The sequence below is a fragment of the Cibotium barometz genome, chromosome 32 (genome assembly GCF_041138505.1).
Source record: "Cibotium barometz isolate CiBa-2024 chromosome 32, ASM4113850v1, whole genome shotgun sequence".
Taxonomy (NCBI): domain Eukaryota; kingdom Viridiplantae; phylum Streptophyta; class Polypodiopsida; order Cyatheales; family Cibotiaceae; genus Cibotium; species Cibotium barometz.
In genome coordinates this window covers 46,036,545-46,050,830 of record NC_141077.1, presented here as the reverse complement: position 1 = coordinate 46,050,830, position 14,286 = coordinate 46,036,545, and positions in this window count along the sequence as shown.

Genomic DNA, 14,286 nt, shown 5'->3' with positions numbered 1-14,286 from the left:
TACAAGGAAGCTTTCACATATCCTAATAAATATATAAACATTATAAATAAATATGGATGATCCCCAAAATCAATTAATGGCACTTTTTGTCACAAAATCACATAATATTCATTAACACTCAAAATTGATTCTCTCAAAATATTCCCCACCACTATCAACTCACCTCCATTATCCAATCCAATGATATGCACTTACATTAACTATGCCAATAAATTAATATATTAATTGATTAAAAATATACATAACTATACAAAACTCATAACATCAAGACGATGCAACCAATACTCTCATGCATGTTTGAGTTCACCCATGTATGCTAGGGGGACACATGTTCATCATATAGGTAGCACAAAGAATTACTTCCATATAAAACTCGTGGAAATTCTACTTACCTTTAACCATACATCTAACCATCTCCATAAGAGTCTTTTTTTGTCTCTCAACAACACCATTTGTTTGTGATGTTTAAGGAGTTGTACACTGATGCTTAATGCCTTTTTGTGTCAAAAATGAATTCATTGGACATATATTCCCCCCCTCTATCTAAATGGAGAGTTTGAACTTTTAAGCTAGTTTTGTTTTCAAAGTTGAGGAAGATCCTCTAACATTCCATGTTTCTACAAAAGCATCAACCCACCAATAGAAGTGTGGCCAAACCTGGCATGCCACAACTGGGCATCTTTCATTTCATTAGAAGTGTTTGCCAGACAAGAAACATCACACTTATCATACATTTCCAGTTTATATAAACCATTGGTGGTTAAAGATTCAGTAAGTATAATCTATTTGTTTGTTCTCTATCACGGACAATGCATTTATCATATCTACAAATTCAAAATTAAGACCCACACCTCTTGCTATATTGGACACAGAAAGAAGATTCTTACACAAAAAGTACATTTTGAATACATATCGTCAGTAGTAAAAACTATCTCCCCAATACCTTTGATGAGATAAGAGGAATTGTTGGCACACATAATTGTGTGACCACCTTGTGCAATCTCCATATGTTTGACCAAACTTCTTTAAGAAGTTATATACCTAGAATCACCAATATCAAGAAACCAACAACTATCAAAGACAATTACACTGACATGCATCATGTTCAAGATTGTAACTACAAATAATCATTAGTGAGAAGTCTTGGACAACATTAACACAGTCCTCTTTTATGGGGAAGAGTGTAAAGAAAAACACCATAAAGAAAGATATGGAAAAACCTTGCTCTAATTCCACTATTCGCTTACACACACACACAACGCTCAAAGATAAGAACACAAGCATGTAAAGTGTGAAAAGAGATTGACAAGCTCAAAGGAGAGATATGAAGTTCTCTATAAGTACAAAGATGAAAGTAAAAAATGAGCAATAACCCTAAACTGAAGATGAGGTTTCTTATATACTAGCTAAACGTCTCGTAAGGTTCTTGTTCTCACCTAAATGGCCATGGGAAAAAACCCAGTGGGATAAAAGGGTCCATATTATGATTGCATGACCTCACAATGTAGTGCTACTACATATTTAACATGGGGGACCATCTTTCCTCCATCTACATATAAAGATCTCTCCCTTGACCCCTTTGGAAAAGGAGCATTCCAGCGTAATAACAAAGTGAGAACACAATAAACAAGCTAGCAGACCCACATAGGGAAGTTGTAGTTTACGGCTCTAAGGCAAGATCCAATGACACATGCTTTGGCAAGGCCAAGGTAAGCTTTTGACTTGAATATATTTAGCACCACTTCCAAGGATATAGGTGACGGGAGGACATAGTCACCATTATAAAGAGATGTTTTGTTAACCACTTTGTAGAGGTTAACATGGTTTCACTCACCCGCGACTTACTACAAGGCATGTTGTCATCTTACTTACTCGAACGGGCGCTTATCTTTTGTAAAACAATACTTGAACATATAAAGCTGTCTTACCTCATGCTTAATGTCAAATAAGGAAAGTCTAAGGCCTTCGTTTTACATACTTGCTTAAAACTAATAATAGAGGTCGGACCATTTTTTTGTTTGGTGGGCCTAGTGTGAAAACTAGTCACTTGTATAAAAGTCATTTTTGATAAATACATAATCATTCCCTTGCAATAGTTTACTTGTGAGATCTCATCTTCTGTCTTCTTGCTTGCTTGTATGCTATTGAATATTGTTTGCTTTATGAATGCATTACTGGTGGCCTAGTGTGAAAACTACTCACTTGCTTGCTTAATGGATGCATTTTTTAGTTTGGTCGGCATAGTGTAAAAACTAGTCATTTGTATATAAGTCACTTTTAATAATAAGAAATACATAATTATTACCTTGCAATAGTTTACTTTATGAGGCTCTCCTCTTACTTGTTCTTACTTGCTTGATGTATGCATGCTAGATAGGTTTGGTTGTAGGTTATGTTCTTGCATTAGCTTCCCCTTCATTCCCCACCTTTTGTGAGAGAGAACCATCACAGAGGACCATCACTTGTTACTTATAGAGAGCTCTCCCTTGCTTCTCCTACATCAGTGCACTACCCACTTCTTTGTCTAAAGCATCTACATACACATGGAACATTTCATTCCAGTAGTCTAGTGTGGTTATTACTGGTGTAGTTGACATCGTGCTCTTTAGCCATTGGAATGCCTTTTCACACCCTAGACTCCATTCATACTTTGCATCTTTCTCGGTAAGTGCATACAATGGGTTAGCCACATGTGCTAAATATTTAAAAAATCTAGCATGCCACTTAACCTACTAAAAGGAACATCTCTAGTTGCTTAATATTATGAGGAGTAGACATCCTGGATATGTCCTCCACTTTAGTAGGATCTACTGACATCATGACAGTGTTCCTGATCTCACTATAAATGCACACTTGGTTCGATTTAGAATAAACCTTGTATCTGTGCATCTCTGCAGACACAGCCTCAAATGATAGATGTGATTTGCCTTTTCTCTAGACACACTTAATTCATCTACAAAATCTTTCTTGAAGTCTGTCAGGTAATCATAGAAGATATCTTGCACCATTCTTAAAAAAGTAGTAGGTGCATTTTTCAAGACGAACATCATGATAGTCTCAAATGAAGACACCCCTTTCAGTGATGAAGGTTGTTTTCTCCCTATCTTTTGCTTCCATTTTTACCTCACTGTACCCACTGAATCCATCCAAGAATGAGTACATTTCCTTTCCAGCTACCTCATCCAGTAAAGAGTATATAAACGGGAATGGAAGGGGATCTGAGGTAGTTGTGGCATTCATCTTGAGATAATCCACACACATTTTGATCTTCATGTTCTTTTTGGAAACTACCACAGTTGGGGATATCCAAACAGTTTTCTCTACTTGCACACAATGAAACCAGTAGTCTGTCAATTTCTTATTTAACTTGTTTGGCATAGTTGGGGTTTGTCTTATACCTCTGTTGTGTTTGACTGGTATGGCTTCTTCTCTTAAATTGATGTTGCACTAGAAGAATCTAGGGTCAATGCCCTCCATGTCCTCATACAAACAAGCAAAGAAGTCTTGGTATTATTTCACTAAGGACATAGACTCTTTCTTGAAATATTCTTCCAGTTCCATACTAATCATCACATGCTTTTCTTCTTTTTCATCTCCCAGATTCACCTCTTCTAGTCTGTCTAGGCTTCTTTACCCAGTCACACATCTCTTTAATCTTTTCCTCTTTCTCCAGATTTTGGACCCATTAAATCTCTTCTAAGGCTTTCTCCTACATGGTTTTGCTCAGTTTTGTTCTCCTTGAGCCCTCTAGTTTTATGGAATCAGATTCTTTTTTCTTCATTTCTTTGGCTGTTTCTTCCACGTTTTCACCTTTTGCTTCCACATAGTGCCCTATAACTTCATCCACACGTAACATGTACAAGGGCACGAGGTCGGGATGTTCGCAGAGTATTCTATCTTCATCATTAGTATCAAAGCATTCTGACATATTGAATATCTCCGCATGAACTAGCCTTTGAGTTGGTGTTATTGATCCCTAAACATCAAAAATATCAACATAACTTTTCAATTCCCCTTTTTGATAGAGATTTTGTTTCTTCCCTAGTCCTCCTTTACTTTGCCATGTCTTAACCAGGTCCTTCCCAATAACACTTAGTAAGAGACAGTGTGGTTTTGAGTGATTTGTGACCACCAAGTTGACCTTGAAGTCTATTGTTTTGATTTTAATTTGTACATTCTTGATAATTCCTTTAGGAACCACATTCTATTATCTGCCATTCCTATGTTGAATGGAATGGACTCCCATTTGAGACCCAAGCCCACTACCCTTTCCTCACTACTACTGACATTTATTCTGTATCCACCATCCAATACTACATCATTGATGAGCACGTTGTTTAGTTGTATTGTGACTTTGGCCACTTTATCATATTTGGATGTTTGGAGTTCCTCAGCTTGCACTATGCTGTATTATGGGGTCGCTTCTTCTTCTAAATGTTTCAGTTCATTGCCTAGTCCTTCAACGCCTGCCATCAAGATTTTAGCCTTGAATCTTGGATATAATTCTAGCACTTGTCTCAACAAATTTGTCTATCTAATAGCATTGATACTACATTGTTTTGCAACTAATCACCATCCTTCTTGCTTTATTCTAAGCAAATTTCATTATTGTGCTCTATATGCATCTTGTGCAGATTCTCACCTAGTTTCAAGTAATCTGCAATGACTTCGCATTAGCCACCCTCCTTCTCCTTGCCTTGCCTTATTTCTATTTCCTTAGTGGTTTGGACATCACCTTCTCCCATTGTTCTACCAATCCATTTCTACCTTCTTGTTGGCAGGCTTTGGGTGAGTCCTGATTATCTAGCGGAGTGATTACTACACCAGATTAATTTGCTCTTTCCCTTTTGATTGCCAAGATGTCTTGAACCTCCATCTGTATATGTCATCCGCTTGCATCATGTTGGTAATTGGCACATTTTATTTGAGTTCCATTAATTTTGCCTGTCTTTATTCATCATGTTTTTTCTTCATGGCACATTCCTCCATGGTGTTCCCAAGCTATTGACAATAGCAGCATGTGAAGGTTGTAGAACCACTTGCATGTCCTTGTTGGCTTCTTCTTCGTGAGTAAATTTTATGGCCTTTGCTCCCATACCTTCCCATACCTTTGCTCCCATACCTTCCCATCCTTGGGGGTCTTCTTTCCTCTCCTTCCATATTGTTTACCATGGGAGATTTATTTTTTAAGTTGTACCTACAGTTCCATGTACTATAAATGTGCATGTTACAAATTGTATACGTTGGTGGCACTATGCATTTCTCCTTGAGGTGCACTTCCTATTTGCATTGAGAGTAGAACACATTTTTACAGAATTCTGAGCTTTTAGTGTTTTTCATCCCTTGCATCAGCTGCTTCACTTGTAGTACAAGTTCTCTGAGACTCATTTGTGCCCTCACATTTTTCTTCTTTTTATCCTTCCTTTTCTTTACTGTTGAAATGTAGAGAGAAAGAGACGAGACAAGAGACACATCATGTACGCTCCAAAAGACTGATTCATATTGAGGACAAGATACATATATATAGGTGAGACAAAGTTAGGTAGAGTGAGCCATATATAGAGCTCCAACACCCCTACTCAAACAAGGGTCTCTAGCTATGGATGAAAAAACCCTTGGGGAGTACAAGGGAAAAACCCAAGCCCCTATACAAATGTGAAAATATGAACTAGAATTAATGATGTGAAAGTGCATTGTGCATCTATGTACAAATATACAAAAGGACCAAGAGGTCATAGTGTGCAATTGTGAAATGTGCAAAGTGCATGGTGTCAAGAAGATTACAACAATATATGTACAAAGCTACCATAAGAGTAAAGAGCCTAATCTAGAAAGAGTGAGCTCGAGGCAACTCCAAGCTCTGAGCGCAAGAGAATGAAGAGTGACTCATTCAGACCTTTGGTAAGAATATCTGCAATCATCTGGTCACTTGGACAATGTTCAATCATGATAGTGCCTTTGTGTACTTCGTATCGAACATAATGGTAATGCACAACAATATGTTTTGACTTGTTATGTTGGACATAGTCTTTTGCAAGACTAATAGCACTCTGATTATCACACCGCAAGGGTGTACTAGAAAGAGGAGGATGGCCAATATCTGTCAACACTTGTCGAAGCCAAATGAGTTCACGAGCTGCAAGTGATGCCGCAACATATTCAGATTCGGTTGTAGAAACTGCAACACAACGTTGTTTCTTGCTGGTTCAAGAAATAAGGCAACCATTAATGAAGAAACAATTGCCACTAGTAGATCACATAGATAAATGTGAGCTGGCCCAATCTGCATCTGTGTAACCCAAAAGAGAAAGAGATGGAATGGAGTCGGATGTGAATTGTCGTTAATAAACCAAACCATAATCTGTAGTGCCTTTCAAGTATTTCAACACGCGCTTTGCTGAAGACCAATGCTTAAGAGAAGGACATGCAAGGTGTTGCCCGAGATAGTTAGCAATAAACAAAATGTCAGGATGAGTGTTCAAACCAACAACTTGAAGACATCCAACCAAATTAGCATATGGTTGATTTGTAACAAGCTGGCCACCACCATCAGAAGTGTTTTTCATGGAACTCGCAAGACAAGGAGTAGTTGCTGAATGTGCAGATTCCAAACCAAACTTCTTAATAGTATCTTCAATAAACTTTGACTATCGAAGTAATAAAATATCTTTGCTGCGATCCCTTTGAATTTGAATGCCAAGACATGAGTGAAGCTCTCCAAGATCCACCATATCAAATGCCGAAGATAACAACTGCTTACTTTGGTGTAGAAATCCCAAATCATTGGAAACAAGGATTGTATCATCCACATAAAGGGCAAGGATTACAAAACTACCATTTTGGTGTTTGGTAAATAGGTTGGGATCAGAAGAGTAAGAGAGAAAGCCATGGGAGGTAAGAAAAAGATCAAACTTGATGTACCAGGCCCGTGAAGCTTATTTAAGACCATATAAAGCCCTATGAAGACGAGCAACAAGATCTTCCTTACCTGCAATAACAAATCCTTCTGGCTGTTCCATGTAAATTTCTTCATTCAAATCTCCATTCAAGAAAGCTGTGCGCACGTCCATCTGATGAATTTCTGTTGAGATATCAAGCTCGTCTAGTGAGGCGGTGAACACTGATGACCCGCCAGGGGGATAGGCCCCACACTTACACCACTGGTATGGTTGGTGAGATCATGGGAGATATGCGGCCAGTGGGATGACAGGCTATGTGACAGCCATTCTAGAGACTGGCATAGTTATAGCGCCAGCTCATTTAGTCAAGTTCACACTATAGAGAACCCGTGTATGTATTTGGTTGAGTACCTTTCATATTGTGTGTACTCTTATTCTTGTATATGGTGTGTTGAGTGTTGAGTGAAGAAGAAGAAGATTTCAGCCTCTCACCTTGTGTGTTCTCTATTAGGGTTTTGTGAGTGTGTGTGTGTGCTTGCAAGAGCTCAAGCTCTCTTCCCCCCTGCATCTTCTCATGGTATTAGAGCTTGGTTCGTGCTAAGGGCTAAGCTGCAAGCAAGAGAACCACAGGAAGCGGTACAAGGGTAAGAGCTGCAACTACTCTTCCCTATTTGTGTTGGTGACTATACCCTTGTCGGGAGCTCTATGGGAGGCACCGGCAACGATCTCTGATTGAGGAGCTTTCTTCGCGGGAGTAAAGCTATAATGTCCTATCAGACAAACTTTTTCGGGCCGAAAACGCGTTTCGGGCGCGTCTGGACCTCCGTTTTTCAGAAAGCAGGTGATTTCGAGCACCGCGGGTAAGTCATCGATTCTCTGCAGAACTCTGTTTTAAGAACTGCAGGAAGACAGATTGACTGTGCAGACACTGTGGGGGTGCTGTAAAGAGGTCTACAATTGCCATTGGGTGTATGTATGCACATTGAAGTCACTGGTTGTGATATTTGAGAGTACTACAGTACCGCTGCAGAAAATACAGCAGTTTGTACAGTACCGCTGCAAAAAATACAGCAGTTTGTGCAGAAAAACCAGAGTGCTATTTCTGGTAAAATCGTGTGTTTGGCAAGATGTCAAATGATGGGATAACTCAGATTGTGGCTGAGAAGCTAGATAAGAATAACTTCCATGCTTGGAGGTTCAGGTTGATTAATTTCCTGATGGAAAAAGGCTATTGGGACTACATAGAAGGTGAGCATGAAGAGGCACCAGAGATACCGGATATAAGTTTGACTGTTGCAGATGTGAAAGAGTTTAAAGACTGGAACCAAGGAGCCAGGAAGGTTATGTATTGGCTCTCCATTAGTATACAGGACACCATGATTGGGCACATTCAAGATGCCAAGTCCCCCAAGGAGGCGTGGGACACCTTGGTAAAGCTCTATGAAACAAATACCAAGGCACGTAAGATTGGGCACATTCAAGATGCCAAGTCCCCCAAGGAGGCGTGGGACACCTTGGTAAAGCTCTATGAAACAAATACCAAGGCACGTAAGATACAGTTGAAGAATGAACTTCATACTGTGGAGAAAAAGAGCATGTCTGTGAATGACTATACGCTGAAGATAAAGGGTATTGTGGAATCCCTTGCATCTATTGGTGTGTCAGTAGATGATGATGACAAGGTGGAAGTCTGTCTACGTGGTCTCGGGCCACAATACAAGGCATTCAAGACGTCTATTCAGACTCGGGAAAACATTCCCAACTTTACAGATTTGGTGTCTATGCTAATTATCGAAGAGAAGAGCTTGGGTGAAGACCAACAGTCTTCACAAAGCAAAAATAGTTTAGAGCAACAGGCCTTCTACACGAGTTCAGGAAGAGGACGAGGTAGAGGAGGCCGTGTGGACGCGGTCAAGGAGGTGGCCGAACAGGTAATCAGAATTATGGCCAGCAGCAGCAGCAACAACAACAGTCCCAGAATCAACAACAACAACAACACGCAGGTGGAAGAGGCAAATTCAAAGGCAGGGGGAGTCAAAGAGGCCGTGGAAATTGGCAAAGGCAATATAATGATGTACGTGAATGCTATTATTGTGGTAAGCCTGGACATGTGCAGGCAGAATGTTATAAGAAGCAGGCTGACATGCAAAATGGGAAAGTGCAGCAAAACAACTATGCATCCTCAAGCAGAAATAATGAGGATAACGAAAGGTTGTTTGTTATGTAGCATGTCGTGAATGCCATGTCTGAAAATGTTGATGCAGCACAAAAAGATAATATATGGTATGTGGATTCAGGCGCTTCGAACCACATGACGAGTCATGGGGAGTGGTTCAAGGAGATGAAAAACCCGGAAAGACCAGGTTTTGTGGAAACAAGGGATGACACTGCTCATCCAATTGCCCATGTTGGAGATGTGCCATTGTCTATGCAGCAGGATGGCAAAGTGAAGTACCTTGCAGATGTACTTCATGTACCGAACATAACAAAGAATCTGGTTTCAGTTGGCCAGATGATTGAGCAGGGTTTGCAGGTTCGGTTTAACCCTGATGGTTGTTATGTTGAAGATTTTAAAGACAAGTGCAGGTTGGTTGCAAAAGGCAACAGAGTGGGCAAAATGTTTACATTGAATGTAGACATGCCTGAAATGAGTGCTGCGATGTTTGCAAATGGTTCAGGAATTGTTGCAGACATAGACATTTGGCATAAAAGGATTGGACATGTAAATGTGCAGAGATTGAAGTCTATGCAGACAAAAGGAATTGTGACAGGGCTGCTAAAATTTAAAGTGGAAGGTATGCAGAAAATATGTGAAGCATGCCAATTTGGGAAGCAAACAAAGCATGTGTTTCCATGTAACAGATATGTGAGCAGAAATGCACTAGATGTTGTGCATTCAAATGTATGGGGTCCTATGAAGACCATATCTATGGGAGGCTGCAAGTATTATGTGACTTTCATTGATGACCACACAAGGAAAGTGTGGGTATATTTCATGAAGGAGAAGAGTGAGGTGTTCACTCACTTTCAGAATTTCACAGTTTTGGTTGAAAAGCAAACAGGGAAATATGTAAAGTGCCTAAGGTCAGATGGAGGGGGAGAGTACTTCTCCAATGAGTTCTCTAAATTTTTGAAGAAGAATGGTATTCGGAGACAGTTTACATGCAGATACACTCCGCAGCAAAATGGAGTTGCTGAGTGAAAAAATAGGCACATTGCTGAGATTGCGCGAGCATTGATGGAAGAGAAAAATATGCCGCATAGCTATTGGGCTGAGGCTGTTTCTACAGCAGTATACATCATGAACAGGACTCCAACTACATCCATACATGATGTAACTCCAGAGGAGAGGTTTACTGGCAGAAAACCAGATTTGTCTCATCTGAAAGTCTTTGGATGCATTGCATATGTGCATGTGCCAGATGAGCTGAGAACTAAGCTGGATCCGAAAGCTGAAAAATGTGTGTTTATTGGATATTCCCTTGAGCAAAAGGGATACAGGTGTTATAACCCTGCTACATGTGAGTTGAGGGTAAGCACGGATGTTGTCTTTGATGAGATGAGCAGCTGGTATGCTGCTGAAAAAGAAGTTGTTGGGGCTGATGTGAGTGGAAGTGTGGTTGCACAGAATGCAGGTCAACAATCACAGTCTTTGAGTGGACCAGGAGAGTCCTCATCTAGTGGGTCTATTGATAGACCATGGAGTGGCAGGCTACGTCATAATACCAGTCCTGCAAATGTGATTAGTACATCACGTAAAGGAAAAGAGAAAGTGGTTGAGCCCCTTGGTATGCCTGACATTTCTGTAGGGCATTCTCATGTTGATGGTGGAGAGTATAGTGGCTCACACATGAGCCTTGATGAGGAGCTTGGGATCCCAGCTATGAGAACACCTGGTGTAAAGAAGGCTATGGAAGCCATGAATGAAAAGCTGCGAAGATCAAGGAGAGTGAAGAACCCTGTGCAGAGATTTACATATGATGGTTATGTGGCACATCACTATGCATATATGGCAAAGGTTGTGCAGGTTGTTGAGCCCACATGCATTGATGAGGCTATTGGAAATGTGTATTGGGAGAAAGCTATGGATGAGGAGATGGATGCACTATATGGAAATGAAACTTGGGATTTAGTGCAATTGCCTGAAGGCAAGAAAGCCATTGGATGCAAGTGGGTGTACAAAGTTAAAACATAACAGTGATGGAAGCATAAACAGGTACAAGGCTAGATTGGTAGCCAAAGGATATGCACAGATATATGGCATTGATTATGAGGAAACTTTCAGCCCAGTTGCCAAGATGGCAATAGTGAGAGTTGTGATAGCAGTGGATGCGTCAAAGCAATGGTCTTTACATCAAATGGATGTAAAGAATGCATTCTTGCATGGGGATTTGCAAGAAGAGGTGTATATGTTGCAGCCACCTGGTTATGAGGATGTGGGTCACCCCGAGCATGTTTGCAGGTTGAAGAAAGCCTTGTATGGCTTAAAGCAAGCACCAAGAGCATGGTTTGACAAGATTTCTGAATATCTTGTCACTATTGGCTTTCATGTAGCCAATGCAGATTTCTCGCTGTATGTGAGACATGGTGATAGAGGAGTTGTGCTTGTTGTCATCTATGTAGATGACTTGATCATTACGAGGGACCATGATGCAGAGATCTTTGATGTAAAGATCTTGCTTAGACAAAAGTTCGAGATGAAGGATCTGGGGGAGCTCAGATATTTCTTGTGCATTGAGGTGATTAGGTCACCACATGGTATTGGATTACTGCAGAGACAGTATGGCTTGGACATGTTGTCCAAGTATAGTATGACAGGCTATAAGCCTATTTCTGTGCCATTGGATCAGAATGGCAAGTTGAGTGCAGATTCAGGAGAGATCTTGGAGGATCCTACTATGTACAGGCGCATAGTAGGAAGTTTGATCTACATGACGATCACCAGACCAGATTTGAGCTATGCTGTTGGGTTGGTGAGTCAGTTTATGCAGGTTCCATGAAAACCGCATTTGGATGCAGTGAGACGCATACTGAGGTATGTGAAGTCTACTTTGCATTATGGACTATTCTATGAGACTGGGACAGAGATATGTGTACATGGGCACACAGATGCTCATTGGGCTAGTAGTATCTCAGATAGAAGATCTACCAGTGGATTCATGTTTTCTTTGGGGAGTGCTGCTGTGACTTGGAGCAGCAAGAAGCAGCCTACGGTTGCTCTATCGAGTGTACAGAGGAGCTGCTATGGCAGCATGTGAGGTAGCTTGGTTGAGAAAGCTACTTGCAGATTTGGGTCTATCAGTGGATAGACAAGTTGTCATTTTCTGTGACAACATTAGCAGTATACAGTTGGCCAGGAACCCAGTCTTTCATGCTCGCACGTAGCATATAGAGGTCCACTCTCATTTCATCATAGAGAAGGTCTTGGCAAGAGATCTTGACCTTGTTTATGTCAGCACAGAGGATGTAAGATTCCTCCCCCAACCCCTTTTGATGTCTAGTATCTTCCCCTGTAAACAATCCCTCTTCAGAAATATAAAGACCTTGTTTCTAACTGTTTTAGCCTAGAGAGAGAAAATTATTCTAGAGAGAGAATATTCAGATTATGAATATTTTTGGATAAAAAAATAACTCATCTTATTAAAATAAGTTCCCCTGAAACAGAAATTCAAAAAGAATTTTCCAATGTGCAATTGGAATTAATTGGAAATAGGTATAAAGAACCTTAGTCTAAGGGTCTAGATTTTCAGAAATTTTTAGATTATGGTCCAATTAAGGTTCCTATGGACCAATAGCATCAATCCATGTGTAGGGAGGAGATAAATCCAATTTGAAAAAGAAGATACCCAAAAATGAGTAAATGCTCACATAAGATGAAGAGTTGAAAATGTACAAGGTTATTAGTAAAAAATTATGAGCAATATTAAAATGATTCAATTATGACACATATGTAAGGAAGGGGAGTTCTTTAAAGGAGGTGCATATTTCACATAAGATGAAGAGTTGAAAATGTACAAGGTTTATTAGTAAATAACTATGAGCAATATTAAAAATATGAGATATTTTAGGTATCCAAAAATGAGTAAATGCTCACATAAGATGAAGAGTTGAAAATGTACAAGGTTTATTAGTAAATAAACACATATGTAAGGAAGGGGAGTTCTTTAAAGGAGGTGCATATTTCACATAAGATGAAGAGTTGAAAATATACAAGGTTTATTAGTAAAAAAACTATGACACATATGTAAGGAAGAGGAGTTCTTTAAAGGAGGTGCATATTTCACATAAGATGAAGAGTTGAAAATGTACAAGGTTTATTAGTAAAAAACTATGAGCAATAAAATTTTAACACATATGTAAGGAAGGGGAATTCTTTAAAGGAGGTGCATATTTCACATGCTTGAATGAGTTTTAAACTCAAAAATAATGTGATATTTTTATCTCTCATCTCTCTTGAACCAAACCAAATCAAAATGGAACCAAACCGAATAAAAAAGTAACCAAACTAGGTCCAAATCTAGTTCCAATTCAACCAAACTGACTTGGAAAATTCTAGAATCCGTTTGTTTGGTTAGGAGCTCAAATTTTCCTATAAATAGAAGCCTCCCCTTGTTGAAAAAAATATAGTGTCTTATGCTTTGTTACTCTACTCCACCTAAGCCAAAATATATAGTGTCTTATGCTTTGTTACTCTACTCCACCTAAGCCAAAATATAGAGTGTCTTATGCCTTGTTACTCTACTCCACCTAAGCCAAAATATAGCCTTATGCTTTGTTACTCTACTCCACCTAAGCCAAAATATATAGTGCCTTATGCTTTGTTACTCTACTCCACCTAAGCCAAAATATATAATGTCTTATGAATTGTTACTCTACTCTACCTAAGCCAAGAACTGTGAATTCTTTAATAATTCACTAGTTTTTGATACTTCTCTCTTTCTTCAATCCCCATTGGTGGCTCCATCAACATACTAAACCAATTGATTGGTTGGGGGCCTCTACCGTGAATAAAGAATCAAGCAAATTATAAGGTAAGTATATTGAATTTTGATCTTTTCTATAATTACTCAATGATTCTCTCTTCTCAACCCCTCTCAAGCTTGAGAAGTTTAATTGGTATGGTTTTTTAAGTGCTATTGAAGTTAATTGGTGAATAGTAGTGAAGAGTTACATAATTTAATAAATGCTATAGAAGTTAATTTCCATTTATGTTTAAATTCTAATGGTTTTTATGTAATTTCTCTCTCTCACTCAAGAAATGGTCATACTCATGACCCATTCTTAATCCAAATGAAGCTTTTCATAAAGCTTTTTCTTAATCCAAGATTAAGCTATGCTTGAGGCCAAATTAATGGCTTTTTTCTATGCTTTTAGTTTATGTATATTG